Source organism: Mus caroli, unplaced genomic scaffold, assembly GCF_978045245.1.
Source record: "Mus caroli unplaced genomic scaffold, Mus_caroli_1 scaffold_11, whole genome shotgun sequence".
Lineage (NCBI taxonomy): Eukaryota > Metazoa > Chordata > Mammalia > Rodentia > Muridae > Mus > Mus caroli.
This window is the reverse complement of record NW_028227266.1, coordinates 16,565,014-16,581,068: the sequence shown is the minus strand read 5'-3', so window position 1 is coordinate 16,581,068 and position 16,055 is coordinate 16,565,014. Positions and strand designations below refer to the sequence as shown.

The window sequence follows — 16,055 nt, the reverse complement described above, 5'->3', positions numbered from 1 at the left end:
GCAGTTGTTACATGCATATTTATATATATATATATGTATACACACACACACACACACACACACATATATATATATATATATATATATATATATATATATATATATTTCACATTATACCTGAGGGCAAATAAGCTGTATAAACATATCAGGGAGGCTTAAAGATGTTGAAACTCAAAAACATATATGACTGTAACTGTCACAATCATTGCCTAGACATATTACAATCTAGTTTGCATGGTATTACAAAGATTCATTTTCTTAAGGATCAAACACTTTTCTTGGTTTCTTGAGACATGGGTTTTTCTATTAAGCACCGGACAATATGGCATATGCTTTTATTGAAGCAATCTCATCCATTGATTGTGTTGCAGATCCCATGGAACTACTGGGTGGGCACTGGACAGTGAGAAGCCACAAGATCCTGCTCCAGGGATGAGGAAATCGCACAATCTGAGTTCCCTATGAACTGCCTATGTCAGGCTCCAACTCTTGGGCACCACAGACTGCTGAGCACCATGGAAGAGTCCGTTATGAGGTCCGTGGGCAGCATGGAGGCTAAGAACAACGGATTCTCACTCTCAGACATCCCAGATGCCAGTATACATTGAGGAGAACTACCCTTGGGCAGACTCTGGCCTGGAAGTTGAAGGGAAAATGTTAGGGGGAGAGAGCTCTGGCAGGTTACTGCAGAGAGGAGAGAGTCTGACTAGCTCAAGCAGCTTGCTAGGTGGGCAGGCTGGTGCTAGGTGGCCTCCTGTAGGGAGGTTAAATGCTCAGCTTGTTAGTGAAAGACATACTGAATTTCTCCAGCAGGGTGGGTTTAGATGAGAAGAGATTGTCCTTGGTTTTAAGGTGTTTATTGCAGAAAGGCAGAGAAAGGGAGAGAGTAGAGTAGCAGAGACTGGTCATGGCCATATGGAGAGAGGAGGAAGGGAAGGCAGAGAGAGGGAGAACAAGGGAGCAAGAGTAAGAGCAAGAGAAAAAGGGGTAAGAGGATAAGAGAATGAGGAAAGAGCAAGGAGCTCTTTTTATAGTGGGCTGGGCTACCTTGCTGTTGCCAGGTAACTGTGGGGGTGGAGTCCAGACAGCCTACATGACTGAAGAACACAGAATTATGGAGCTGGGGCTTCCTGTCAGGAGCCACAAACAAGCCTTCTGTCCCTTGCAGATTAATCTGCTGAGTATGCACGGTTTAAACTTAGCTCAACTAGAGAACAGGCTGCCTTTCAAAGTCCCACATGGACATATATAACGTATACAGACACAAATTTTATATATATATATATATATATATATATATATATATATAACATATAATTATATATATATATATATATATGAAAGGCTATAATTGAGACGTTTTGAGTGGTTGTACAACAGGAACATGTGATATAAAACACAATCATTTGTGGTTAGACCTGGGATCAAATACTATATGACTTCCAAACTGAGACGGAGATCTAAAATGTAGGAGCAGAAGAGTTAAGCATGGCATTGACTTTTTCTGTATTTTTAACACATATTGTAGTATGCAAAAGCATTATACTAACAATGTCACATTCCATATTAGCCTCTGAGGAAACAAAAGTTTCAGCACCTTCTTCTTCTTCTGTAAATGTCAAGTTTGAAAATTTTTCACCTTTTCATTCTCCCTTCTGTTTCTTTGCTTTTAAAAATAATAAATAATATCATTTTGTTAATTTTGGTGATCATTAACTTTTCAGATAATATTCAGGGGACATGAATCCATCCTATTGATGAGACATTTTCACAGCAAAAGTAAAAGTTTTCATTTTTCCTACCAGGAGTATATAAAACACACAGTAGAGAGTCTACTAGCTATGTTCTACAGATATTGTATTCTTGCTGGTCAGCTCATAACAATTTGGCGCCTGAACTGGAACCTGAAGAAGTTTAGGAGGACACTGAGAGAATGGTGTTTTGTGTGGAGCTCCACGGAAGAAAAAGAAAAGGTCATATAGGACACCGAAGCAACAGGTGCACAATCTAGCGCTAGTTTAAAACTTCATTTTTTAAAGGTTTGCTACAGGTGTGTAAAGATACAGGCTAAGTTAGGATTCAGTGCTAACCCAGTTCTGGATCCACTTGGGTCAACAGTGGAACTGTTGGAACTAGGAACTGATCAGGCAGTTGTCTGCACCTTTTAAAAGCTGCCTCAGGCGAGAGGGAAAGGGTTTAAAGAAAAAAAGAAATGAAACAGGCCATTGTCCTCAGTTTTCAAGAGTTGCTTTGAGCAAGAAGAGTAGGACTCAAAGTCAATTGTTAGAAAATCTTTTAGGTAGGATAGATTCTTGTTGCCCATGGTTCAAGGAAGAAGAAACTTTAGATATCAGAACCTGGGAGAAAATTGGAAAAGCCTTGAAAATCACTCAGTCAGATAATTTCACCCTTTGCCTCTGGGCACTTGTAAAAGATGCTATTGAAAAGATGATCTCTCAGGGGTTAGATGGCAGAGCTTGATGAATCTCAGGGAGAGTGCCTTTCAGAAAAGGGTCCTCTGAACTCTAAATTTGATAGATATAGAGACTCTGATGATGAGATAATTTTAGAAAAGCAGATCACTCAGAAAGAGGAGCTGCAAAATACTCTGAGGAGGATTGGCCTCCTTGCAAGTCTCCTGCTCCACCTAGCCTCCACCATGGGAGATGCTACTCATAGGGACATGCAACTGAGCAAATTAGAGTTTGAAGTTAGGCTGCAAAAATTGACTGATGAATCACCATGCATGGTGGCACACACCTTTAATCCCAGCACTCGGGAGACTGAGGCAGGTGGATTTCTGAGTTCGAAGCCAGCCTGGTCTACAGAGTGAGTTCCAGGACAGCCAGGGCTGCACAGAGAAACCCTGTCTCAAAAAAAAAAAAATGACTGATGAGCTTCGGGAGCTAAAAAGGATGTCAGATACAGAAAGGAGTAACTTCTGAAATGCACCACGAACTGCTGCAAAGTGCTGTTGTGTCAGGCTTGTGGGAGAGGACAGGATACTTCTTATGTGCTAGCCTTTCCTGTCGTTGAAGTAATTGACCAGGAAGATACTAGAGTCAAACATTACCAGACTTTGGATTTCAAGTTGATAAAGGAGTTAAAAGCAGCTGTTGTACAATATGGTCCTTCAGCCTCTTTCACACAAGCACTGCTGGATACGGTCATAGAGTCACACTTAACCCCCCTAGATTGGAAAACCCTATGTAAGGTCACCCTGTCAGGAGGAGATTTCTTACTTTGAGATTCTGAATGGCATGACGCCAGTAAGAAAACTGCCGATTTAAATGCTCAGACCAGTAATCTAGACTGGGATAGTAACATGCTTCTGGGAGGCCTTTTTGAGGGCCAGACTAATCAGATTGATTTTCCTGTTGGAGTGTACACACAGAAGCAGCGCCTCCCGCCTTGCTTGGGGACTGTTACTGCTTAGAGGGGATATTGGTGGGAGTTTAGCCAGCATTCATCAGAGTTCTGATGAGCCTTACCAGAACTTTGTGGATAGGCTATTAATAGCAGGTAGTAGAATAATTGGAAAATCTGACATGGGAAGTCCTTTCGTTATGCAGTTGGCTTATGAGAATGCTAACCCAATGTGTCCTGCCCCTATCCAGCAACACAAAGGACAAACGGATTTAGTGGAATGTGTCCATCTTTGTGCAGAAATCGGGCCGTCATATAATCAGGGTTTGGCTTTCGGTGCTGCTTAGCAAGGGACGGCCATACAAGCAATATTCTAGCAGAAACGAAGGAGTACTGCATGTTTTAAGTGTGGAAGTTTGGGTCATTTTAAAAGCGATTGCCCAAGAACAAAGTTGTCGAGAGTGGGTAAGCAGACCGTGCCCCAGGAATTTGTCCCCAGTGCAGAAAGGGAAACCACTGGGCTAAGGTGTTCAAATCCAAGCCAGGCATTCTGGGCCATCTGGTGCCGGGAAACAAGAGGAGGGGCCAGCCCCAGGCCCCGTCTTACTCACAGAAAATAGCTTATGGGGCTGTAAATCTGCTGCCCATCCAAAGAGATCAGTTTTTGAACTTGTCAGGGCAAAACCAAGAGGTGCAGGATTGGACCTCTGTTCCACCACTCAGGCAGTATTAATCCCAGAAATGAGAGTCCAAACTCTGCCTATCGGAGTCTTTGGACCTCTACCTGTAGAAACTTGTGGATTTCTTTTAGGACGAAGCTGTTCTATTGTAAAAGGCCTGTAGATTTATCCCGGAGTTATAAATAATGACTATGAGGGAGAAATTAAAATCATAGCTGCTTCCCTTCATGGTGTTATAACTGTACAAGTTAATCAAGGAATTGCTCAACTTATTTTAATTCCACTACATCCACCACTGTCCAGATTTATTAAGAATGAAAGAGGACAAGATGGCTTTGACTCCTCTTGTGTGAATTGGGTTCAAACTATTACTAACCAGAGACCAAATATTAAATTGACATTTGATGGATAAAGCTTTGAAGGATTAATAGATACTGGAGCCTATGTAACAATCATTAGAGGACAGGACTCGCCCTCAAACTGGCCTTTGACTGAGAAGCTAACTCACCTTCAAGGAATTGGTTATGCTAGTAACCCAAAACGAAGCTCCAAATTGCTAACCTGGAGAGATGTGGATGGAAAATCAGGAAAAATTCAGCTGTATGTCATGTCAAATTGGCCTGTAACTCTATGGGAAAGAGATCTTTTGTCACAGGTGGTCATTATAATGTACAGTTCTAATGAGATGTTGACTAAGCAGACGTTCAAACAGGGACCTCTGCCTGGTCATGGACTAAAAAGAAGGGGCAAGGAATTAAGACTTTTGAGGTTCCTAAACCTCACTCTAACACAAGAGGTTTGGAGTATTTTCTGTAGTATCCACTATCTTGCCTGTATCCTAAACTGATGAAATTCCATTGGCTTAATGATATTCCGGTGTTGGTGGATCAGTGGTCTTTACCTAAAGAAAAAACAGAAGCCAGTACTTTGCTAGTACAGGAGCAACTAGAAGCAGGACATCTAGTAGACTCTCAGTCCCCTTGGAATACAGCAATTTTCATTATCAAGAAAAAACCTGGTAAATGGAGATTGCTACAAGATTTAAGAAAAATTAATGAGACTATGGTACCTATGGGACCTTTAAAACCTGGGCTTCACTCCCCAGTAGCTATTCCTATAGGATATTATAAAATTGTGGTAGATCTGAAAGATTGTTTCTTTACTATTCCTTTATTTACATCCAAATGATTGTGAAAGATTTGCTTTTAGTATTCTTTCTATAAATTTTAAGGAACCTATGAAGAGATATCAATGGGCAGTTCTCCCACAGGGCATGGCTAATAGTTCTACCTTATGCCAAAAGTTTGGGGCACAAGCCATTCAGCCTCCCGAAACCCAGTGGAGATGACCTCAGCCAAAATGCCCAACAGTAGGTAGATTGAACCTAAAGAGGCCACCAGGAGGTAGACATGGCTCCCATTTGATGCATGAGCAACCTAATCATAATCAAAATTCTTGACCCAGAATTGTTCTTGGCTAAAGGAAATACAGGAACAAAAATGGAGCCAAAATTGAAAAAAAAAGGACAACCAGAGACTGGCCTACCTTAGAATCCATCCCATGTACAGGCACCAAGCAACAACATTATTACTGATGCCATGTTGAGATTAAAGACAGGAGCCTATCATGATTGTCTTCTGAGGGGCTCTATCAGAAACTGACTGAGACAGATTCAGATACTTACAGCCAATATTTGGACTGATGTTGGAAACACCTATGGAAGAGTTAGGGGATGGACTGAAGTAGCTGAAGGGGATTACAATATCATAGGAAGAATAACATTATCAATTAACTTGGACCCCACATAACTCCCAGAGGCTAAGCTGCCAGCCAAAGAGCCTACATGGGCTGGTCTGTGGACCCTGCTACATATGTAGCAGTGGACTGCCTTGTTTCACCTCAGTGGGAAAAAAATGCAATTAATTCTGTAGAAATTTGATGACACAAGGAATGAGGATAATAGTGGAGTGAGGTTGGACTGGCTGGATAGTTAGTTGAGCACCCTCTCAGAAGCAAAGGGGGGTTATGGGGTAATAAACCCCTAGAGGTGTCTAGGATGGGGAATAATTTAGAAAGTAAGCAAATAAAATGACTAATACAATTTTTTAAATGAAAGAGAGTGAAGGATGAGCCATCCAGTGAATGGCCCAAATTGGTATCTACCTCATTTGTAGGCACCAAAATCCTGACACTATTACTGATGCTTTATTGTGCTTGTAGACAGGAACCTAGCATGGATGTCTGAGAAATCTATCAGCAACTGACTGAGATAAATGCAATATACTTACTGCCAAATATTTGACTGAGGACTTTGACTCCTATGAAAGAGTTAGGAGAAGGATTGAAGGAGCTGATAAGAATGGCATCCCCATAGGAAGAATAAGAGGTCAACTATCCAAGAACCCTGGGAATTCTCAGACTCTAAGCCAATATCCAAAGAGCATACATGGGCTGGTCAGAATCCCCTGGGACATATGTAACAGAGGACTGACTTTTCTAATCTCAGTGGGAAAGGATGTGCCTAATCCTATAAAACTTGATGTACAGGGAAGCAGGATGTCTGGAAGAGTGGGATGAGGGAGGACTCTTGTAAATGTGAAGGAGAGGGGTATAGCATGAAGAATTCTGGTAGGTAGGACCTGTAAGATTTATCATTTGGGATGTAAATAAATAAAGTAATTAATTTTATTAAGAAAATAATAAAAATCTAATGATCCAAATAATTGAAATGGCATAAATATACTAACACAATGTGAAAGCCTTGTAGCTTGAGGGATGGATAAGCAATTAAGACCTTTCTCTTGCAGGAAAAGATAAGTTTGCTTCTCATGACGTACATCAATCAGTTAAAATTGCTAATAATTCTTCCTCCGGGTTATCTGAATTCCTTATTTTGACTCTAATAACTATAGTCATACATAAACACATACATACAATTAAAACTAATAACTAATCTTTTTTTCAAGAAAAGCATTGAGATGCTAAGAAAATATACTTGTACGTTTACGAAATCAGGATATCCCTTATGAATATCGATTCAAAACTACTAAATAATATTCTCCTTAACCGAATCCAGGAACACATCAAAACAATCATCTATCATGATTAAGTAGACTTCATTCCAGGGATGCAGGATGGTTTAATATACGGATATCCATCAACGTAATCCACTATATAAACAAACTCAAAGATAAAAAACACATGATCAAATTCGCTGAAAGCAATCTACAGATTCAATGCAATCCCCATCAAAATTCCAAATCAATTCTTCAATGAATTAGAAAGGGCAATTTGCAAATTCATATGGAATAACAAAAAACCTAGGATAGCAAAAAATCTTCTCAATTATAAAAGAATCTGTGGTTGAATCACCATGCCTTACCAAAAGCTGTACTACAGAGCAATTGTGATAAAAACTGCATGGTACTGATATAATGCAGACAGGTAGACCAAAGGAATAAAATTGAAGACCCAGAAATGAACCCATAACCTATGGTCACTTGATCTTCGACAAGGGAGCTAAAATCATCCAGTGGAAAAAAGACCGAATTTTCAACAAATGGTGCTGGTACAACTGGCAGTTATCATGTAGAAGAATGCGAATTGATCCATTCTTATCTCCTTGTACTAAGGTCAAGTCTAAGTGGATCAAGGAACTCCACATAAGAACCAGAGACTGCAAAATATAGAGAAGAAAGTAGGGAAAAGCCTCGAAGATATGGGCACAGGGAAAAAATTCCTGAATAAAATTGCAATGGCTTGTGCTGTAAGATCAATAATTGACTAATGGGAACTGATGAAATTACAAAGCTTCTGTAAGGCCAAATTCACTGTCAATAAGACAAAAAGATCACCAAGAGATTGGGAAGATCTTTACCTATCCTAAATCAGATAGGGGACTAGTAGTCTTATATTTTTAAATTTCATTTTTAGCATGTTTGTACATAGAAAGGCTACTGGTGTGTGTTTTAATTTTATATTCTACTAATTTGCTTAATATATTTATAAGGTGCATGAACTTTTTTGCAGAGTCCATATGAACTTTTATGTATAAATTCATATTACCTTCAAAGAAAGATATTTTGAATTCTTCATTTTCTACTTTTTTGATCCTAAACTCTTCAGTTTTCTTACTGTTCTAATTAGATATAAAGTAATATATTAGAGAGGTTTGGATAGAGCAGTCACACTAGTCTTGTTCCTGATTTAGTATAAATGTTGTGTGTTCCTTTTCAATTACATTGGTATTGGTTGTGGGATTATGGTAACTTGCCTTTACTATTTCAGGCATTATTGTAATGAACCTGCTTTTACATTACCTTGTGGTTTTTCCTCTCAATTTTAATATCTTCTCTCTGTTATATATGCTTCAAGTTTTGATTATTAGGTGTTGTGGAGAATTTTTTGTATTTAAAATATTGTATTTTCATTATATTGCATTATATTCATGTCTATTTGATATTCTTTATACCTCTTAGCTCTTGATAGCTATATTTTCCCTTAAAATAGGGATTTTTTTCCTCTCTGATTTTTGTTGAAGATACATTCTGTGTCTGCATTTGATATGGCTCTCTTATTCTATACACTCAATGGCTTTTGTTTTGTTTTGGTTTTCGGTTTTTTTGTTTGTTTGTTTTTGTTTTTTTGTTTTTTGAGGCCAAATCTACTCCATCTAGGGACTGGACTACATCTTAGAAATAAAAGAGCCTGAGAACCTGACCTGTAGCTGAACCCAAGCTACACCTAAGTACCAGGAAGGACCTTAGGGATTTTCCACTGAGCATACCCCAGATTTACTCCCTAGCTATGTCCTAGCAACAGCGAATCAAAATGAGTATGATTGTTTCAAATATACTTTCAAACCATTTGTGATTGTTTATGCTTCAGAGCACCCACTTGTCAGCATACAATAGTCATTCAATTAGATGTTTGTCAGGCTGGACACCCCTCTGGTTGGTCGCTATTTCCTATAAAACCTTGTTCCCTGGAGTGTTTGGGGCTGCTGCACCAAACTGTCCTGTTGTGTCAGGGTCAGCTGTAAGTAACACTAAACTTCAGCTTCTAATAAAGAGACTCTAGTGTGGTTGCATCAGAGTTGGATCCTGGTGGTCTTTTAGGGCTTAAAAATAGGGCACAACAATAGTATTCAAGAGTTTCCATATGGTTTGCACTCTTGAGAATCTTGGGGGAAGGTTTGACATTTCCAGTGAATGAGTGATCCAAATACTCTACCTTGCTTTTAAGCCTGGATAGTTTCACCTCCTGTTTACCCAATCTCTTGTTGAGCCTTTCTTTCAAATTTTGAAACTTTGAATTACATACTTCAAATAAGAAAAATTAGCTATATAATAGAAATCAGTATAAATAACTCTCAAATAACTAAATGTAATTTTATCTTATCTATATTATTTTTGGGCATTTATCCACAGGACTCCAATTTGATATATCATGGAAATATTTGTACAAATATTGTTTTGCAGCACTGTTCATATCTAAACTATGAAATCAATCTAGGTCTCCAACAGAGGAGTGGACAAAGCAAATATTATACATATTGGTTTTTTTTATTTATGAAGCACAATATTACTTTGTATAAGGTCAATTAGTGGGAAGATGATGGGAAAGTGGGAATGATAGTAAAGTCTAGGCAGTCATGTTCAAAGTTTTCGACAGTGTTAGTTAAAATGTTTTTATGTAATCAAATATCATGTACAATGCCTGTATTGCTAGAGAATAACAATAACAATCTTCACCATGCATTACTTGCAAATAATGTGATTTATATATTTATTATTTAGATGTAAGGGTTTCTGTTTTGATGAAGATAATACCATGACCATGAAATTATATATCAAAATATGTAAGTTTGATTTTCTCTTAGATTATTTAATATTTTGAGATAATACACATCACTGCAGAGTAGTATGAGTTACATAAATACATAGCACAAAATGGCCAGAGTTAATTCAAGACCATTTCAGAAATTGTTACATATTCAGTCTTAATATGAAGTTAAAATTCTTTAAGTGATTTAAATATTTCTTTACCATTTGAGTTCATACATGTATATAATGAAATATGAGCATATTAATCAATCATTCCCAATTTATCCTCAACAATTCTCCCTCCATAGTTCATTACATGTTCTCCACCCAATTTCAAGTCTTGTTTTCACATAATCCATTGAGTCCAATTGCTGTTGCCCAAATGTCCTCAAGTTTAGTGCTAAACCTATACTATAAAATGCTATCAATGGCCCCATAATCAAAGAGGTTTGGTTCCCCTTCCCAAGAAGTTTTGTAGCACAAATAGCTGTTATATGAAACTCAAGTCAGCAACACAAATATCAAATTTTAAAATTAAACTATTTTGCACAAAAGTCTAATATACATTAGTTTCATACTTAAATGCTGGTAAAATATGTTAAGAAATATTTGAGAGTATTTACTTCTGTAATTAAATCATTATGTTTTCATTTTTACATATGATTAAAGCATAGCAATTCAAAACAGTTATACCCAAACCAAGTTATACTATTTCTGGATGCATTCATTGGGGTGTAAAAACATGTGCAGTGCCAGCTTATAATGTTATATGTTCAGACATGAGGACATAGTGAAACTACAACATGTAACTTGGACAAGTGCATCAAGATAGACCTTGATTTCCTATATTTATAAATTAATTTTTGATCACTTATGGTCAATCATTTTAAATGCCACCACAATTAGTTATGTGACTCAGTTAAAAAATCTATATATTAAGGGATCATGCAGGTAGTTAAATTATGTTATCTGACGGACAATTTTCCAGAGGGCTTTCTTGATGTCCCTGTTCCTCAGGCTGTAAATGAAGGGGTTCATCATGGGAACCACCATTGTATACATTACCGAGGCCACCATACTTTCTTTGGAAGAACTAGAAACTGTTGAACTGAGGTACACACCTATACCTGTTCCATAAAATAGGCAAACAACTGACAGGTGAGATCCACAGGTAGAGAAGGCTTTATATTTCCCTAACAGTGATGGAACTCTAAAAATAGAAGATGTAATTTTATAGTAGGAATAAAGTATTCCCGAGGCAGGGAAGAAACCAAGAATGATGCCTAAAAGAAATATGACTATGTCACTGATAGTAGTGTTAGAACAAGCAAGTTTGACAAGTTCTGGAACATCACAGAAGAAATGAGGGATTTCTACGTTAATGCAAAATGTTAGTTGTGACACCAACAAGCAGTGTACCTGTGAACTCACAAGACTAATGAAAAGTGAAACTATGACCAAACATCTACAGAGGAAAGGGCTTAGAATGACTTGGTAGTGTAGAGGGTGACAAATAGCTACCCATCTGTCATAGGCCATCACAGCCAGCAACAGGCTGTCCATACCCCCAAAAAGAAAAAAGAAAGATACCTGAGTTAAGCATTCAGCATAAGTTATGGTTCTGTTATGGGCATGCAAGTTTATCAGCATTTTGGGGATGGTGGTGCTGCTGAAGCCCATGTCAGACAATGACAGGTTGAAGAGGAAGAAGTACATTGGGCTGTGGAGGTGGGAATCACAGCTGATGGCCAAGATGATGAGAACATTTCCAAGCACAGTGAGCAGGTATATGAGCAGGAATAGTGCAAATAAAATGAGCTGCAGTTCAGGGTCCTCTGAGAGTCCAAGGAGAATGAATTCCAAGGATCCTGTTAAATTATGTTTCCATAAGGCTAGGACATCTTTTGAAAGAAAAAATAAAAGATCATTTTAGAGAACTAAGCACTATAGATGTGTCTGCATGCCTATATGTTTGTAAACCAGCAATTCATAAGACACCATTCATACATGAGAACTGTTCATGTTTAGATATTACCTATTTACTCAGAAAAAGTTTCTGGGGTTAAGAGCTTTGTTTTCTGTTTGATAAATACTTGAAACATTGAAGAGGGGAAATTCATGATTTGAATAGATATAAGTGGTATGGCCCTTATCTGTTATATGCAACAATCCAAATTTGTTCCCATCAGAAAACATGGTAGAAAAAGTTAGAGAAAATAGTAAATTAAAAAAAAATGAGAAATTAAGAAAGGAAGGAAGGAAGGAAGGAAGGAGGGAAGGAAGGAAGGAAGGAAGGAAGGAAGGAAGGAAGGAAGGAAGGAAGGAAGGAAGGAAGGAAGGAAGGAAGGGAGGGAGGAAGGAGAATGGAAAGGGAAGAAAGAGGAAGGGATGAGAATGAAGAAGAGAAGAGAAGGGAAGAGAGGAGCAGAGAGGAAAGGAGAGGAACGATCTGCAAATTCATCTGGAACAACAAAAAACCTAGGATAGCAAAAACTCTTCTCAAGGATAAAAGAACCTCTGGTGGAATCACCATGCCTGACCTAAAGCTGTACTACAGAGCAATTGTGATAAAAACTGCATGGTACTGGTATAACGACAGACAAGTAGACCAATGGAACAGAATTGAAGACCCTGAGATCAACCCACATACCTATGGTCACTTGATCTTTGACAAGGGAGCAAAAACCTTTCAGTGGAAAAAAGACAGCATTTTCAACAAATGGTGCTGGCACAACAAAGAATTCTCACCTGAGGAATACCGAATGGCAGAGAAGGACCTGAGGAAATGTTCACCATCCTTAATCATCAGGGAAATGCAACTCAAAACAACCCTGAGATTCCACCTCACACCAGTCAGAATGGCTAAGATCAAAAATTCAGGTGACAGAAGATGCTGGCAAGGATGTGGAGAAAGAGGAACACTCCTTCATTGTTGGTGGAATTGCAAACTGGTACAACCACTCTGGAAATTAGTTTGGCGGTTCCTCAGAAAATTGGACATAATACTACCAGAGGATCCAGCAATACCTCTCCTGGGCATATATCCCAAAGATATTCCAACCAGTAAGAAGGACACATGCTCCACTATGTTCATAGCAGCCTTATTTATAATAGCCAGAAGCTGGAAAGAACCCAGATGCCCCTCAACAGAGGAATGGATACAGAAAATGTGGTACATTTACACAATGGAGTACTACTCAGCTATTAAAAGGAATGAATTTATGAAATTCCTAGGCAAATGGATGGATCTGGAGGGTATCATCCTCAGTGAGGTAACATATTCACAAAGGAACTCACACAATATGTACTCACTGATAAGTGGATATTAGCCCAAAAACTTAGGATACCCTAGATAGAAGATCCAATTTGTTAAACGCATGAAACTCAAGAAGAACGAAGACCATAGTGTGAACACTGTGCCCCTTCTTGGAATTGGGAACAAAACACCCATGGAAAGAGTTACAGAGATAAAGTTTGGAGCTGTGAAGAAAGGATGGACCATCTAAAGACTGCCATATCCAGGGATCCATCCCATAATCAGCTTCCAAACGCTGACACCATTGCATACACTAGAAAGATTTTGCTGAAAGGACCCAGATATAGCTGTCTCTTGTGAGACAATGCCGGGGCCTAGCAAACACAGAAGTGGATGCTCACAGTCAGCTATTGGATGGATCACAGGGCCCCCAATGGAGGAGCTAGAGAAAGTACCCAAGGAGCTAAAGGGATCTGCAACCCCATAGGTGGAACATTATTATGAACTAACCAGTACCCCAGAGCTCTTGACTCTAGCTGCATTTGAATCAAAAGATGGCCTAGTTGGCCATCAATGGAAAGAGAGGCCCATTGGACTTGCCAACTTTACATGCCCCAGTACAGGGGAATGCCAGGGCCAAGGGGTGGGGGTGGGTGGGTGGGGGACTGGGGGGGGGAGTGTATTGGGGACTTTTTGAATAGCATTGGAAATGTAATTGAGGAAAATACCTAATTAAAAAAAAAGAAAAAGACAGAGAAAGAGAAAGAAAAAGAGAAAGAAAAAGAGAAGAGAAGACATAAAGGAGAAGAGAAGTCTTGTGAGCAGTACATTAATTAATTAAGATATGCCCTGGTATATATTAAGAGATTCTAACACCTCTCACTTTCTCTTATAATATATTATCACTTCCTCTCCAATACATTTGTATTTCAGCCATTCACAAAGACACCATCATCAAAGCCAGTGCTATATAGATTGAACATGTAGAGTACACAATTGTGACCTCCATACACAATTTTTTAATAATGTTTCTCTGTCTTGCATACTGTGATAATTCCCAAAATAGACAAAATGTAAATTTAGCTATATTTCTCAGTTGTGGCAAACTCTTACAACCCTTTCTACAATGGCCGCTGTGACAATAATACATGTGTTAATAGTCAAAAGCATAAAAGAAAAGAAAAATATTTCAAATAATTACTCAATAAACACAGTAAAAATCACTCTAACAAAAACTTACATGCAAAGAAGAACATGCCTTTTCCCTATATTGCCTTCAGAAAATATCATTCTATTGAAAGAGATCAATGAAGAAGTTATGTATATTTAATCTTGAAAGTGCATAAGATTATTTCATGGATTTATATTTTGAGTATACAAGCTAAAATCAGGGGTGGAGAGTTGGATCAGTAGCTAAAATCCACTTCCTTCTCTTAAAGGAGACCAAAGTTTTGTTCCCACCACTCACATCAGGTAGTTTACAACAGCCTGTAACTCCAACAACATGTGATCCTACACCCTCTTTTGGCATATGTTTGAGATATAATTAGAAATGTCAAAGTAAATTCAGACATTTCTAGTGTGGTGATGAAAGTGTGTGTCCACATGTGAAAAATTTGAGTTGGTAAGAGGTCAGCTTTGTTAGTGTCCATCTTATATTTTAAGGCATATATTGATCCTGACCTGACTGATCTTAGATCTTACACGGATTACATTGGCTGATAGTGAAATCCTACTCACACAGTGTGAAGGTTACAGAAACACCCCACCATGCCCTTGTATGGATGCTGGTAATTAAACTCAGATCCTCATTGTGAACAACAAATATCTCACCCAGGGAGTCATCTATTCACATCCCTCTAACAGCTTTCTATTTCCTCACTATAAAACCTCAAACTGTGATTCTATTGTTTCTCTTGCATTGAAGTAAATGCTGCAGTAAACAGTGTAGGTAAATTAACAAATGAGGACAAGCTACAGATTGGGTTTGTGTTATTCGATTTTAACATTCTGATTGCCTGCTCCTACTTCATCCTATCTGAGGGCCATTCTTATTGTAGCTGAAAGGACAAAGGCACATACAGCTCTACTACATGTTATATTAGTGACACATAGTAGAAAATAAAATGCCTAGAAGTTTTTTAGAGATTAGGGGGAGGAGAAATTACAGGTTCAATTGAGAGAGGATGTAATATGACTGTCTGTATTCAAACTGAAATCACACTGTTAGAATGCAAGGCATTTTAAAAATTACAAAATAATAATAAACGATACAAACATTCATATAAATAATAATATAAGAAAGTTAACAGGAAATATTTAGGAACATATATTCATATATATGCAACAATCATTAATGAAAAAATTCTTCTTTAATTTGAAGGAGAATTAGGAGGGCTTTTTGTGAGGGTTTGGAGGGAAGAAAAACAAGGAAGGAATATTGGAATTAAGTTTAAATCTCAAAAATTAAAAATATCACAATAAATTACATAAAATATACTTCTTATCTCAAATTAACATGATGATAATGCATAAATATATTTTATAGGGAAATAGTTTGACATATATAAAGGTACAAGTTCAATGAAATACATGATTTGATATTTGGAAGCTCTAGGTAAAAGTTTCTCTATTCACTCATTTTTGCCTTTTATTTTCCTACAATTTCTGGCTATGTAGAAGCTTTGCCTTCAAATTTCAGGATACTAGACTGATCTTAAACTAAATATACCTATCTCAGTTTGATAAATAATATATTCTCATATGTGTTGTCCAATGCCCCAATCACTGGTTCTTGATATTTGGTCCTTATGATCATTTTCATCTCTACCTTCTTCATATATTCAAGCTCATGATATTTTTAATCAATAACAGAGAGTTCAGAAAGATATCACTTTCATTTTATGGTTGAAAATGTTCTTAATAAGT

At 37.9% G+C, this 16,055-nt stretch overlaps 2 pseudogenes; one reads left to right on the top strand and one right to left on the bottom strand.

Annotated features, from left to right (window-relative positions):
- The first annotated feature begins 515 nt into the window (after nt 1-515).
- Nucleotides 516-4,099, top strand: LOC147001970 (endogenous retrovirus group K member 10 Gag polyprotein-like; annotated as a pseudogene).
- A 6,732-nt stretch (nt 4,100-10,831) lies between these two features.
- On the bottom strand, nt 10,832-11,783 carry LOC110288415 (olfactory receptor 7E178-like; annotated as a pseudogene).
- Between the last annotated feature and the right edge of the window lie 4,272 nt (nt 11,784-16,055).